Raw genomic sequence first — 15472 nt, forward strand, 5'->3', positions numbered from 1 at the left:
TCTCACTATGTTGCCAACACAGTATTGCTTTATGCAAGTGCGTGCAGTTCAAGTTTTGTTTATTTTGATTTCGTTTTTTTTGCTTCGCTGTAAAGTCTTACATTAAGAAAATGAAAATAAGCAGCAACTTTTACACTAAAAATGAATTTGTTAAAAACGTTGGCAACCGCTTGTTGGTGTTGCTGTTTCGGCTGTTGTTGCCGTCGTTGCAGCTGCTGCTGTGGCCAGTGTTATATTTGTTGTTAGTTTAAAGTTCCGCTGTTTTCTTAAGCGTCTCTCGCTTGTAAGTTGGTTTAGCAATTTTTCGGCTTTTCTGTACGAAGTACGAGTATTTGGCATTTTTCATGCTCTTCTTGGCGTTTTTTCGCCACCAACTATTTGCAGGACTGTTGTTTTTGTGCACACTGGCATGGCGTTGGCGTTGATGTTGCTGTTGATTTCACAACTTACCGAAACTTTCTTATTACTTTTTTACAGTACATTTCGAAGCGATGCCTGTAGGGAGTTGTAGGAGCGGAAAGTGCTTTTTGTAGTTGCTTTATTACTAAGTTTCTCGTTTCTTGTTTGCTGGTTTAAGTTTTTAGTTATGGCGTTTTAGTCTATTTTTTCGACAGTTAGCGTCTTTGCTGCTTATTACAACCCAAGTTGCTATTCGTCTTCTACTAATGTCGCTGTTGTTGGTTTTGTTGTTAAATTTATAATAATAACAAAGGTATTTACGTTGCTTACTTAAGTTTGGCATTGGCGTTTCCTTGCGTTGATCTTCCTGTGATGTTGATTTTGATGTTGTTGATGTTGAGGTTTATGTTTGCCTTTACACTTTACTTCTGCAACTTTGTTATTGCTTGATTATTTGTAGTTATTTTTAGTAATTTTTCCTCCATTCTTTGTTCCGTGCTATTGTTGCTTTGTTGACGGCGTTGTAGGCATGCCATCATAGCGTGACGAAACATTGTTCCATCGCCAGCTGCCAGGATTTGCGGTTAGCAGTTCTACTATCAAAACAGGGAAAAGGAGAAAAAAAATTACGACAAATTATTTCAAGTAAACTTTCTTGGAAAAAGAATTTTAGCTCACGCTAGGTTGCTTATTAAAATAGTAGTTTTTCTAGGAAAATAGTGTATGTGTGTACGTGTGTGATGTTTTATCTTACCACCGTCTCTCTAACTGCGACTACTTGGTATGAATTGGTAGAATGACCTGATGGATAATAATTTTATTTTGGAGTTTTTTATGAAAAAAAAGAGGTTGTCTGTAAAGTCGGTTTACTGACGATAGTTTAACGTGATAACGTCATAAGAAAATACTGATTGAAAGGTTGCATTTTTCAAAAGAAAATTTTAATTTTATTTGTTTGATAGATATTTTGTATCGATATAGAGAATGAGTTAACATTAACATAACATAATATAACATACCATAACACAACACAACATAACATAACATAACATAACATAACATAACATAACATAACATAACATAACATAACATAACATAACATAACATAACATAACATAACATAACATAACATAACATAACATAACATAACATAACATAACATAACATAACATAACATAACATAACATAACATAACATAACATAACATAACATAACATAACATAACATAACATAACATAACATAACATAACATAACATAACATAACATAACATAACATAACATAACATAACATAACATAACATAACATAACATAACATAACATAACATAACATAACATAACATAACATAACATAACATAACATAACATAACATAACATAACATAACATAACATAACATAACATAACATAACATAACATAACATAACATAACATAACATAACATAACATAACATAACATAACATAACATAACATAACATAACATAACATAACATAACATAACATAACATAACATAACATAACATAACATAACATAACATAACATAACATAACATAACATAACATAACATAACATAACATATCATAAACATTCACCAACAGCTTTCATTTGATACCCATATTGTACATACACGTCCGAAGGTTACCCGGGTCCACGTTTTGACCTATATCTCGAGACCCTATCTACCAATAGGTATTCAAACTATACGGAAATCATCTTCAATACCTACTTAACAATGTGTGTAAGTTTGGTTTAATTCGGTTCAAAGACACGGCGGGTCCACGTTTTGGCATATATTTCGAGACCCTAGTCATCAATAGGTATGAAAATTACCCCGTATTAAAGCACTTATCAACAGCTTTGATTTGATATCCATATTGTACAAACACATTCTAGGGTCCACGTTTTGGTCTCTATCTCGAGACCCTAGTCACGGAGCGGATGGAAATACTCTGAACTAAAGCATTCACCAGCAGCTTCCATTTGATACCCATAATGTACATACACATCCGAAGGTTACCCGGGTCCACGTTTTGACCTATATCTCGAGACCCTATCTACCAATAGGTATCCAAACTATACGGAAACCATCTTCAATACCTCCTTAACAATGTGTGTAAGTTTGGTTTAATTCGGTGCAAAGACACGGCGGGTCCACGTTTTGGCATATATTTCCAGACCCTAGTCATCAATAGGTATGAAAATTACCCCGTATTAAAGCACTTATCAACAGCTTTCATTTGATACCCATATTGTACATACACAACCAAAGGTTACCGGGGTCTACGTTTTGACCTATATCTCGAGACCCCAGTCACGGAGCGGCATGAAAAATACTCTGTACTAAAGCATTCACTAACAGCTTCCATTTGATACCCATATTGTACATACACATCCGAAGGTTACCCGGGTCCACGTTTTGACCTATATCTCGAGCCCTATTTCCAAAATAAAATATAATCCATGTTACTCGTGGATGATGTAGCTTTCGAATGGTGAAACAATTTTTAAAATCGGTCCAGTAGTTTTGAGCCTATTCATTACAAACAAACAAAGTTTTCCTCTTTATAATATTAGTATAGACAACATATCTTATAAGGTATATGGTAAATATTACCATACATTTTTCCCTTCATATATAATAAAAAAATTAATAATTATAACATTAAAACAACAGGTATTATTAACAAACTTGGTTTTATTTTAAATTCTTCAAGTGAATCAAATTAATAATAATCAATAAGAAGGCATATGCAAATACAAATACGTGAATTTATATATGTACATATGCGCATATACATACATATATACGCTCACTTAAGTAGGAGAGAGCAAGATGTCGAACGTTGCCGTTCGTTTGCTTTGTTTGCTTTGTCGTTCGTTCCGCGCTTTCGCTTGCAGTTCATGCAAGTTAACGCCGCATGAGCAAGGTAACGACAAATGAGCAAGGTAACACTAATGAGCAAGGTAACACTAAAGAGCAAGGTAACACTAATGAGCAAGGTAACTACATATGAGCAAGGTAACACTAAAGAGCAAGGTAACTACATATGAGCAAGGTAACGACACATTTTTTCGTGCGTGCAGCCTGTTAAATCGAATTATAAGACGTTATCACGTCAAAAATGAAATTAGTTGGCACAAAATAGAGGTACAGTGCATCAATAGCTGTCATGTAGCTCATAGCGCTCACGTAAGGGATCTTAGCATATGTGCTAAAATTTGTATGAGACGCCTTCGAACTGTTGCGAAATTTTTGCCAAGTGAGCCGATCTCAGCGATAGCGAGCAGCGAAGTGGCGAATAGAAGGCACTTATAGACTAATTTGAGATATTTCCGGTATTACAAACCTAATCGAAGCGAAACGTTAATCAAATGTTCTAGCTGCATTTGAATCATGTTTTCTCAGCTATTGTGATTTCAGAAGAGGAAGAACTGAGGAATATTGAACCACCTGCCGTTTTGTTCCTAAGCGTTGCAATTATTTTTACAGTGCCTTAAAGTTTTTCTAATTTGGTAGCAAGTTAATCTAAAGTATTTGAAAAATGTCGTATACAACTACATTTACCATTAATATTGCACTTAAGAGTCTAACAGGCGGCGCTAAAGTAATCCTCCTATCAGAAAATGCTATACATTTTGCGATTGGCCCCTATGTCAGTTCTGTTTTGACATTTGTGTAGTAAACACATGCGAAATACACGTTAATAAACAATGTTACGCTACACTGTTCCAGAACGCGGAATATTGCTGACTATTTATTTCACCAATAATCGGTCGGTGACTTTGGCACAACGTGAATTTCGTCGCAGATTTCCTCGCCGTCCAACGCCTACTGGTGAAACACTGCGACGTTTAGCTGCTCGCCTCGAAGATACTGGCACAACACGAGATGCTGCCAGGCGTGGCAGACCCCGGAGTAGCCGTTCTGCGGAGAATATTGCTGCTGTAGCCGAGGTTGTCATGGAAGCGCCGTCGACATCGACCAGACGACGTGCCACGCAAATGGGTATCAGTCGACGGTCTTTACAGCGAATTTTGGTACAAGATTTGAAGATGTTTCCGTACAAAGTCCAGACGCGGCTAACATACGCTCAAGCCATCCTTAATCACCACCAAGAGGAAGATGATTTTTCATCAAAAATAATCATGAGTGATGAGGCCCATTTCCATCTTAGCGGGTACGTAAATAAGCAAAATTTACGCTTCTGGGGCACTGAAAATCCGCGTGTAACCCACGAAGAGCCATTACACCCGCTCAAAGTCACTGTATGGTGTGCTGTTTTCGCTGGAGGAGTCATCGGACCTTTTTTCTTCGAAGACCTTGCGGACCAAACGGTTACTGTGAATGGTGAGCGCAACAGAGCAATGATCAACGAGTTCTTTTTGCCGCAACTTGATGAATTGGGATTGGAAAACATGTGGTTCCAAAAGGACGGTGCAACGGCACACACTGCACGTGCCACAACCGATATGCTGAAGGATGCATTTCCCGGGCGCCCAATCTCCCGTTTTGGCGATTTGCACTGGCCAGCAAGATCGCCTGATTTGACCGCTCCAGACTTCTTTTTGTGGGGCTTTTCGAAGTCGCGGGTTTATGTCAACAAACCTCAGACTCTTGCAGCTCTTAAAGACAATATCCGTCAAGAATGTGAGGACCTATCGCCGGAAGTTTTGGCCAAAGTGATGGAAAATGCCATAAAAAGGGCTCAAATGGCAATCAACTTTGGCGGCGGCCATTTACATGACATCATATTCTCGACTTGATGTAAAAAAAATTAAACGACCAAATAAAAATAATCCACAAGAAGAATCAAAGTTTTTCATTTTTTTTTTAATTACAGCCAAAAAACATCGCAAGGTTACTTTTGCGCCACCTTGTGTAATACACTTTATTGGCGTTGTGGAACATTTTAATCCAATTTCTTACTCGGGCAACGGTCAAAAATTTAAATTTCACGTTTTCTTCGTATTTATTTTAGTTCATATGTTGATACCTTAATATTCTAAATGAAAAAAATCTTGTAATTTTAGTTGCATACAGGAATTACGATCTCTATTTTTGATATTAGTGCCTCATATACTTATACATATTTTATGTCTCAAAACCAACTTTTATATATTATATATTTGGCGAAACTAATGTTTCTTAAGTTTTTCTATTTTTATGTCAACTAAAAGGCATTCGTTGGAAGTTTTGCTTTACTATTATATTTATATATTGGGTATGGGAATAAGTTTCCGTCCTTTCTTAGCCATTCTTATGTGAATTATGTAGCACTGGAAGCTACAATTTTACTCCACCTTTCAAGCAGCATACGGATTCCCTTGAGGAAAAATTCGAGTTCTTTTAACTTGATCCACACATTGAGCCAGTTTCCCATGCTCTCGTAAGAAGTGAACCGCTCTCCAATAAGGGCTGACTGCGTTGATCGGAACAGATGGTAATCCGAAGATGCAATGTCTGGGGAATACGGCGGGTGGATCAAGATTTCCCAATTCAGTCCCTCTAGATATTTCTGGACCGATTTAGTAACGTGTGTCCTCGCGTTGTCATGCAGCAAAATAAGTTTGTTATGTCTAACGTCCCATTCCGGCCGCTTTTCTTTGACATGTACACCTTCAAATCACCAGTATATTACAAGAGAGACGAAATAGTATTAGCAGCGACACCTCTTTTACGAGGGCGGAAACTTATTTCCATACCCAATAAAAAGAAAAAAATCGTTCTTTACAGGAAATGTTTTGTTTTAAAACGATTTTCAATACTTTATTTTGTTGAATCTAGCGTTTAAATTAGTCTCAGGAAACGTCTCTGAGACCGGGTACATTTTGCTCTCGCCGGTGAATAATTAGTTCTTGCACGAAAACATGAAATAAATTCTGAAGCGACCTCTAAAGAGAATTTTTTAATATTGTTTTCACCTAAATCTCTTTTTACACGAATTTTTTGGGAACGTATCTAACGTGTAAAAAGAGAATTAGGTGTACTTTACTAAATATTGCGTAGTACGAGGGGTGCCTTTTATATGTCGGAATTTGGCAACCCTGGTGTTGCAATCTGGCAACTGACAGCTGTATCGCAAAGTTTGACATTTTTTGGCTTTAAGTACTCAGAACGTTTTGAAATACCAGCGCTGTTTGTGTTGTTTACAGTAACTTAAAAGATTAATCTCGGTTCAAAAATGGGATTAAATTGTGAACATTTTCGTGCGATTATTTTTTACAACTTTCGACGTGGATTAACTCAGCAAAATTGCATGGATGAACTTAATTCATTTTTTGGCGATGAAGCTCCATCAAGGACCAGTGTTTGTCGATGGTATGGTGAATTCAATCGTGGTCGTATTTCGTGAAGGTCGTACAAAATCAGTTGTTGTTCCGAAAACCATTGATGCTGTGCGCGAACTGATATTGCAAGATCGTCATGTGACCTATCGTGAGATTGAGACAATCTTAGGCATTAGTGGGACCAGCATACATTCAATATTGCATAAACATTTGATTGTCAAAAAATTTGTTCGCGTTGGATCCCACACAATTTGTCATGTCGATTGGTCGAAGGAAATGCTCAAAAAATACGATCGCGGAGCTTCGAAACACGTCTATGACATCGTGACAGGTGATGAATCATGGATTTACGCGTATGAGCCCGAAAGTAAACAACTGTAGACTGAATGGGTGTTTCAAGATGAGCCAAATCCAACAAAAGTTGTTCGCGCATGAAGCACTTCCAAGCAAATGGACGCCTGTTTTTTCGGAAAATCTGGACATGTCGCAACCGTACCACTAGCACAACGCAGAAAAGTAAATTCTGAGTGGTACACAACCATTTGTTTGCCAGTTGTCTTCCAAGAAATTAGGAAAACCAATCGCCAAAGACGGATCACTCTTCACCAGGACAATGCGAGCTCTCACACATCGGCTCAAACAACTGCATTTTTGAGCACCCAAAACATCGAATTAATGGGTAATCCGCCGTATAGTCCTGACTTGGCATCGAATGACTTCTTTTTATTCCCGTAGTAAAAAACAAACTGAGAGGTCAACGTTTTTCTTCGACACCTGAAGAAGCGGTTGTGGCATTCAGAATGCATGTTTTCGAGGTACCTCATTCAGAGTGTCAAAAGAGCTTCGACAATTGGTTCAAACGCATGCAAAAGTGTATAGATCTTCATGTAGAATATTTTGAAAAACAATAAAGTGATTTTCGATGATTAAAATTTGTTTTTGTTCTCTAATCCCATATAGGCACTCTCTATAAAAGGCACTTCTCGTAGTTGAAGATTCCAGCTTTTCAAATACTCTTTGCCATTGTCCGTTTATTTAATATAGAGAAAAAGTTGCTCAGATCACTCGTATGCACAATGCAGTACAGGTATACCTACATATTATTATTTTATGTTCGAATGTTGCGGACACCAAACCTATTGTAGATAATAATAAACTGCTATACAATCAGCTTTTCATAGCAAAATCTTAGTTTATAGCAAAACTGAACTTTATCGCAAGGATGCATTTGATGGTGAAAAATCATGTACATTGAAGTTCACGTGGCCCTATGAATCCATAACTTTTATGTTTTACGCGAAATGAGTAATATTCGCCCCCGCCATCAATTGTTCGCTTATACGAGCATTTGTTGCCTTATCAATTGCCGACGGCGCACTCGAACAATAGCAAATTATGGTAAAAATGGTGGCTAAGCATTGCATTATTACTGCAAGTGGTCATTTGACAAAAATGAAAGCATGCACACACACAGACACAGCTCGATGTGAATTCGAAGGCATTGACAAAATGGCTAAATGTGAATTGCATGTCCTATGAAATGATATTTTGTGAAACGATGCGCGGCGATTGCAAAATGGTCACATAAATTGTGGCATTGTTATTGCATAATGGGGTAATGGTGGCCGGTGGCGAAATAGAGGGCTCAAAAAAGACCTACATACATATATGTATGTATGTGCGTATCTTTTTTTATAGCAATTTATCAGTAGTGCTTGCGAGTAAGTGCTTTGGAGCGTTTTGGGCGCTGGCCATGGTCGCCACGCACACATTCATTGGATTTTGATAAGCTCGCATAATAAATGATATCACTTTGCTTTGCCGGCTCTGGGGGTATTCCTACGCTCACTTATGTATATATATACATACACATGTTTGTATGTATTTATTGCTATTGCGGGATGTTAATGTATTATTGCTATGATTCACAATGGAGTCGTGAAATTTTCGCAAAAATTTCCATTGAGTTTCGGCAGGAATTGGCAATAAAAAAATTGCTTGCAGAAACGAAAACAAAACAAAATAAGCAAAAAAACTACCGAGCGCGAATAATGACAAGCATCACGATTAAGAAATAAAAGCCAGCTGCAATGCTGAAATGCCTCCACTTGTCCTCAGGCGTTGGACTGAAGTGCAGGATCTCCGCATGCCGATGGCTTTTAGAGCAGAAAAAAACATTTCTTCTGAGAATTTCTCATTATTATATGCATAGTGCAGTCATGTAAGTCCTCGCACATATTTTCTTGTTCTTCCTACTTTTGTAACCGCCATTTCCTTCTTCCGGCTTTCATTGGCAGTTCACTGGTCACTCCCTGCCCCAGCGCTTGTGGCCGTAATTGGCCTTTGGCCTGCGAACACTGACATATTCCTACCTACATACTTGTAGCAATTTATTTATTTATGTCATTGTCTTCGATTCTTCGATTACTCTGCGGTTTTGTGCAGGAAAAATGCCCAAAGTGTATGCATCCCACCACGTTTCCAGCTGACAGCACTTGCATAATTTCTTTAGTATGAGTTGCTCAGCTATTCGAGAATCGAATCTTTTGTTAACTTGCATCATCAGCTTAAAAGTTATTTGTTTTTTCGGCTTTTTTTTAGTTTCAATGGACATGAATTAGTGAAAAGTACATCTGCTCGTGCGCTGTAAATTATTGGATTAATTAAGAGTAATTTTACTCCGGGAAATCTAAAAATAGCATTACATAGCAAGGTTTAACAAGATGAGAAAAATTGATTCCAAATGTACTTTTTTATATTATTGATGGAAGTATTATTTTGGGAGCTCTGTCAAAGATTTCAGGACTTAGACTTAAGTATGTCCAAAGTGCTCAATTGCAGACCTTCATAAATGATGGCGCTCTTGACTTGAACATCGCTAGTGCTGGACAAAGGCACCCTAGACGCAACATCTTCCCACATTTGCGCATCTAATGCACTTCAGAGTTCATATAAAGAGCTGCTGCAAAAGCACAGATTTTTCGTAACTATACCTACTCATTAGGGCGGGTCGATTTAAAAATCGCTCATTGCTCTGTGAAAATCGTATTCTAGGGATCAAAATAAGAAATTTTGCTGAAGGAACCATAGCTCTAAAACGAATTCTGATGTCCCCCAATTTGGGTCGAACGAAAAATCCCACTTTGACCCATTTAGAGTGCTCCAATCGAGTCCAAATGTATGACCGACCCCCACTAACTGTGGACGGCCGATCCATCCATGCCAGTGGCACACCCCCTGGAACTCCCCTGGGGTGTTCCCCATACAATCATTTCAAAATATCACCATTTTTGGCCTTTACATGAGAAAAGAAACTAAAAAGTTCGACCCAAATTGGGGGACATCAGAATTCGTTTTAGAGGTATGGTTCCTTCGGAAAATTTCTTATTTTGATCCCCAGAATATGATTTTCACAGAGCAATGGGCGATTTTTTTGCCTCCCCACAAAAGACACTAAAAAGTTCGACCCAAATTGGGGGACATCAGATTTCGTTTTAGGGGTATGGTTCCTTCGGCAAAGTTTCTTATTTTGATCCCTAGAATATGATTTTCACAGAGCAATGGGCGATTTTTTTGCCTCCCCACAAATCGACCCGGCCTACTATTCATACATATTTCCGCAGCCGCCGTAGCCGAATGGACTGGTGCAAGTTTATCATTCTGTAGTTTCTGCTATGGAAAAGCTCCTCATGAAAAAGCCATATGCCAAATATATACATACATATATGGTATACACATATGTAGGTAATGACTGGGCTGTATTATAACCGAGTATTATAAAGGGTTATCCAATAACAGGTGTTACAGGTGAGTGGATTGCGCTATCGAGAGATGATTTACGACTTTTTATGGCCGGAAATGGATGGTATTGATCTGGACAACGTTTATTTTCAACAAGACGGCGCTACGTGCCTCACAAGCAACGAAACCAATGATCTTTTACGGGAAAACTTTCCGGACTTTGTTATCTCGCGAGGAGGTGATAACAATTGGCCACCGAAATCTTGTGATCTAATACCTTGTGCCTTTTTTCTTTAGGGCAACGTGAAAGAAAAAGTCTACGCCAACAGCCCAGGGTCGATTCAAGACCGCAAAGATGTAATTCGTGAGGCTAAAGTTTATGAAACACTGCTTCAAGAGAAGAACTAGAAGCCCATTTCTTGATATACTTTTTATTGCCTCTAAAATGGAAATGGAAGAGGACTGCACCTCGACTTTAACGTTTTTTGTGCCTTCTCCACATCACAGTACCAAATCCAATCCCAGTTCCCTCAATAAACCTAAACTTCTCTTGGAGCACGGGGTATCAGTTATGGTCTACTATGTAAGATCAGTGCTGATTGAAGAGGTTAACTTAATCTAGTCTACAAAAACAGTACCAATACGGTTAAGTTATTTTTAAACAACTTTTTTATATGATCTTAAGTTTGCCTGATTAAATTTTTCGAGGACCTTCAAAGGCACGTTTGACCTTGTTGAAGAATCGAGTATTTTTTTATTTAGAACAAAACAACTAATACTGTCAGTAAAATAAAGTATCAAACCGACTTTTGGCCACTTCAAACTTACATTTTATTATATTTAAATTCAATGGGCTATTAATACTGGAAATTCGTTTAAAACTTCTGATCGAAAAGTTTGAAATTATATGTAAACACATGTATAATACAATATATACATACACATACATCTACTATAATTATATAAGGGTGGTTAAGTTTCAAGGGTCGGCATTAATTTTGAATAAAATACAATTTTTTTAGGAAATTATTATCATTTCTCTTTATTATGATAATATTGGTATGACTTAATTACGTGTAGAACAAAATATTGGGTAAATAACCGTCGCGACCTCGGCGGCACACCTCCATCCGATGGTCCAAATTTTCGATGACGCTGAGGCATAATTGAGGTTCTATGCCGTTAATGTGCCTAATTATCTCATCCTTTAGCTCTTGAATTGTTGCTGGCTTATCGACGTACACCTTTTCTTTCAAATAACCCCAAAGAAAGAAGTCCAAATTACATGCTCTTGGCGGCCAATTGACATCGCCGCGATGTCAGATTGTTCGGCCATCAAATTTTTCGCGCAAAAGAGCCATTGCTTCGTTAGCTGTGTGACAAGTGGCACCGTCCTGTTGAAACCACATATCGTCGACATCCATATCTTCCGATTCGGGCCATAAAAAGTTCACAGTAACTGCCTGACCGGCCTCATTTTGGAAAAAATTTGGAAAAAATACGGCCCAATTATGCCGCCGGCCCATAAATCGGACCAAACAGTCACTCTTTTCGGTTTCGGTTTTTCGGCAATCACTCTTGGATTATCATTCGCCCAAATGCGGCAATTCTGCTTATTGGCAAATCCACTGAGGTGAAAATGTGCCTCATCATCATTCCTGCCACCATTCTGACCATTGAGGACGCTTGAAATGGTCAAGAGGCTTTAGTTCTTGAGTCAATTGCACCTCGTAAGCATGTAAATGCAAGTCTTTATGCATAATGTTCCTCAACGACGCGCGCGAGGTGCAATTGTTGGCCACGACGACGAGTTGAGGTGGACGGCTCTTCAACCACACTATCGCGAACAGCAGCAATATTTTCTGCAGTGCGAGCTGTACGAGCATACACTGGTGTTCTCACATCTCCTATAGACCCGGTTTGCTAAAACTTTTGCACAATTTTTCCGATTGTACGCACATTTGGACGATTAAATTGGCCGAAAAAATCACGAAGTGCGCGATATGCAATTTGATTTGGACACCCGTTTTCATAATAAACCTGAATAACTTTAACGCATTGCTTGAGTGTGTATCTTTCCATGGTTTAAAATGAGTTAGTCTGGAATTGAAAAATGTTGAATCAAATGGAGAAAAAAACTTGACGTTTAGGTGTGGTTCACATTCAGTATCGGGCCTTAAAATTAAACCTTTTATATAGTGGTGGTTAACCTTCACCTTAGCATTCACCTTGGCATTAATTATATTGTATGCACGAATAAGTATGTAAAGTTTTTTTGCTTTCAGATAACATAGTTATGACATTTAGAGCTTTGGTCCAACCATATCAGGTCAGCTACTCAAAATTTTGTTTTCCCTACAGAGATAAGAGAAAAAAATCCAAATTTAGCTATTTTTACTAGTTGTTAGAATTTTTCGTTTTCTACCCCAATCCTAACACTATTTACATTTTTTAATATTCCAATATTTCAAGAAAATTTAAGGGTGAGTTAAACTTTCAAGTCATAAACAAATAAATGACGAGCATAATGAGCAAAACTGCATACAATTTTTATCTTCCGAGCAATTACTGCATTTCGTTAGTCTTTTCTTGTCTAAAAAGCGTTCTTGTTGAGCTTTTGCTTTTAGATTCTTCGCGTTAGCATAGAAAGTAATGCTCTTTAATTCTTGAAGGCTGTGATAACCTTTAATGGGGAAAACTTCATCAAGTTCTGATTGGCCCGTATTTAGTCTAGCATTATGTAGCACTTCGCTCAGGAGAGTATGAATGGGAATACATACGTATAGAATGAATTTTTTTATTTAGAAAAAATGGCAACAGCTGTGTTTGCTACATAATTATATTATCTATACTTTTTAATACAAAATTTATGAAGATTAGAAAAAAAGTTAAAACTGTTCAACAAAGGGAGCTATGTAAAAGCGAAAAATCCTGTATGGAAATATAACTTTAAGCCACAATGTATGCTCGACTTTGGTTGCAAATGTTTTGATCACAACTGTATATATTATTTGTTTGCCAACTATTTCGGTTTGAAAAAATTTATAGGCAAAAGCTGCAATGCCTTAAAGAATTTCAATAACAGTTTTATACAAATTCTTTTTGTTTTTTTTGCAATTAAATCAATTTTCATTTTCCACAATTTAAACATTTTCCGTATTAATACCACAATTCACCTTCACACTGGCAGCAGTGACCTATTTCTGAAAACGCAATTTTTTATTGAAAATTGTTTGTGTGTGTATGTGTGTAAGTGCCCTTCATAGTATCCTGTAATCTCTAAATGACTAACAGCTTTTATATCTACTCGTAAATTCACTGATTTTACATTTTTATTTTGTGCTGTGCCTTTTTTTCATTCGCTATGCATGTATGTGTGTGCTCTAATGTATGAGTGTGTGAACGTTTTGTTTATTTATGTCAACGCTAAGATTGAATTACAAGCAATTTACGTTGATATGAGCGCCATTTTCATAATACTTAATAAATATTGACAAACATTGATGCAATTTTTTTCCTTGAATTTACTTTTATTGATGTATATTAAAAAAATATTTTTTTGCTTGCATTGGTTTGCACGCGTGTTCACGTCACAACTCAAATACCAAATGATGTTGGCTACTTTTTATTTGATAGAATTTTTACTAAAACCATCAGAGTTTTTTAAATCACAATTTTTTTTAATATAGTGGAAACTTTATTACAGTGCTGCATTCTGCTTATTTAAGAAGAATGCAATTTATGGGTATCGTACGAAAAATGCAACGCGAACTAAAATTATAAAATAACGGGTGATTTTTTAGCTATTATCTTTTTAAACAGTTGGTTTAAACAGCTGTTTTGTTTCACTGTCAAACATCTTCAGTTTGGTCTATAATTTAACCATGAATCGTCTTACAAACGAACAACGCTTGCAAATCATTGAATTTTATTATGAAAATGCGTATTCTGTTAAGAAAGTTTATCGCGCGCTTCTTCCATTTTATGGTCAGTTTAATCGACCCACTGAAGCGGCTATTCGAGCTATTGTGACTAAATGAAGAACCAAATTTACATTATTGGACATCAAACCACCAACACGCTTACTGAACTGAAGAAAATATCGCAGCTGTATCGGCCAGCGTTAATGGTGACCATCATTTGTCGATTCGTCGCCGTTTACAGAAATTGGGCCTCTGTTACTCAACAACGTGGAAAATTTTGCGAAAGGATTTAGGTGTGAAGCCTTTCAAAATACAGCTGGTGCACGAATTGAGGCAGAACGACCTACCGCAGCAGAATTTTTGGTGAATGGGCTCTTGGAAAGTTGGCCGAAGATTCACTCTTTTATCGAAAAATTGTGTTCAGCGACGAAGCTCATTTTTGGATTAATGGGTACGTAAATAAGCAGAATTGTCGATTTTGAAGTGAAGATCAGCCAGAAGAATTGGAAGATGTATCCAATGTATCCAGAAAAGGTCACAGTTTCGTGCGATTTATGGGCTGGAGGTATCATTGGACCGTACTTCTTCAAAGATACTGCGAATCGTAACGTAATTGTGAATGGTGAGCGCTACCGTGAAATGATATGCAACTTTATTTTGCCCAAAATGCAAGAGCTTGACTTGCATGACATGTGGTTTCAGCAAGACAGTGCCACATGCCACACAGCACGCGTAACAATGGACTTGTTCAGCGGCGAGTTCGGTGAACATTTTATTTCACGCTCGGCACTTGTCAATTGGCCACCCAGATCGTGCGATATAACTCCTTTAGATTATTTTTTGAGGAGCTATGTTAAAGCTCATGTCTATTCAGACAAGCCTGTTTCAATTAACGCATTGGAAGACAACATTAAAGCATTTGTATGTGAGATACCGGCCGAAACATTGGAAAGAGTATGCCAAAATTGGACTAAGCGGATGGACCATTTGAAGCGCAGTCGCGGTCAACATTTGCATTAAATAATCTTCAAACATTAAATTATATGGACTGTACTATCGATTTAAATAAAAATGTCATACATTTTTCTGAATTTTACGTGTGTTTTTTTGGAAAACTTTCC

This window comes from Anastrepha ludens, chromosome 6, assembly GCF_028408465.1.
Source record: "Anastrepha ludens isolate Willacy chromosome 6, idAnaLude1.1, whole genome shotgun sequence".
NCBI lineage: Eukaryota > Metazoa > Arthropoda > Insecta > Diptera > Tephritidae > Anastrepha > Anastrepha ludens.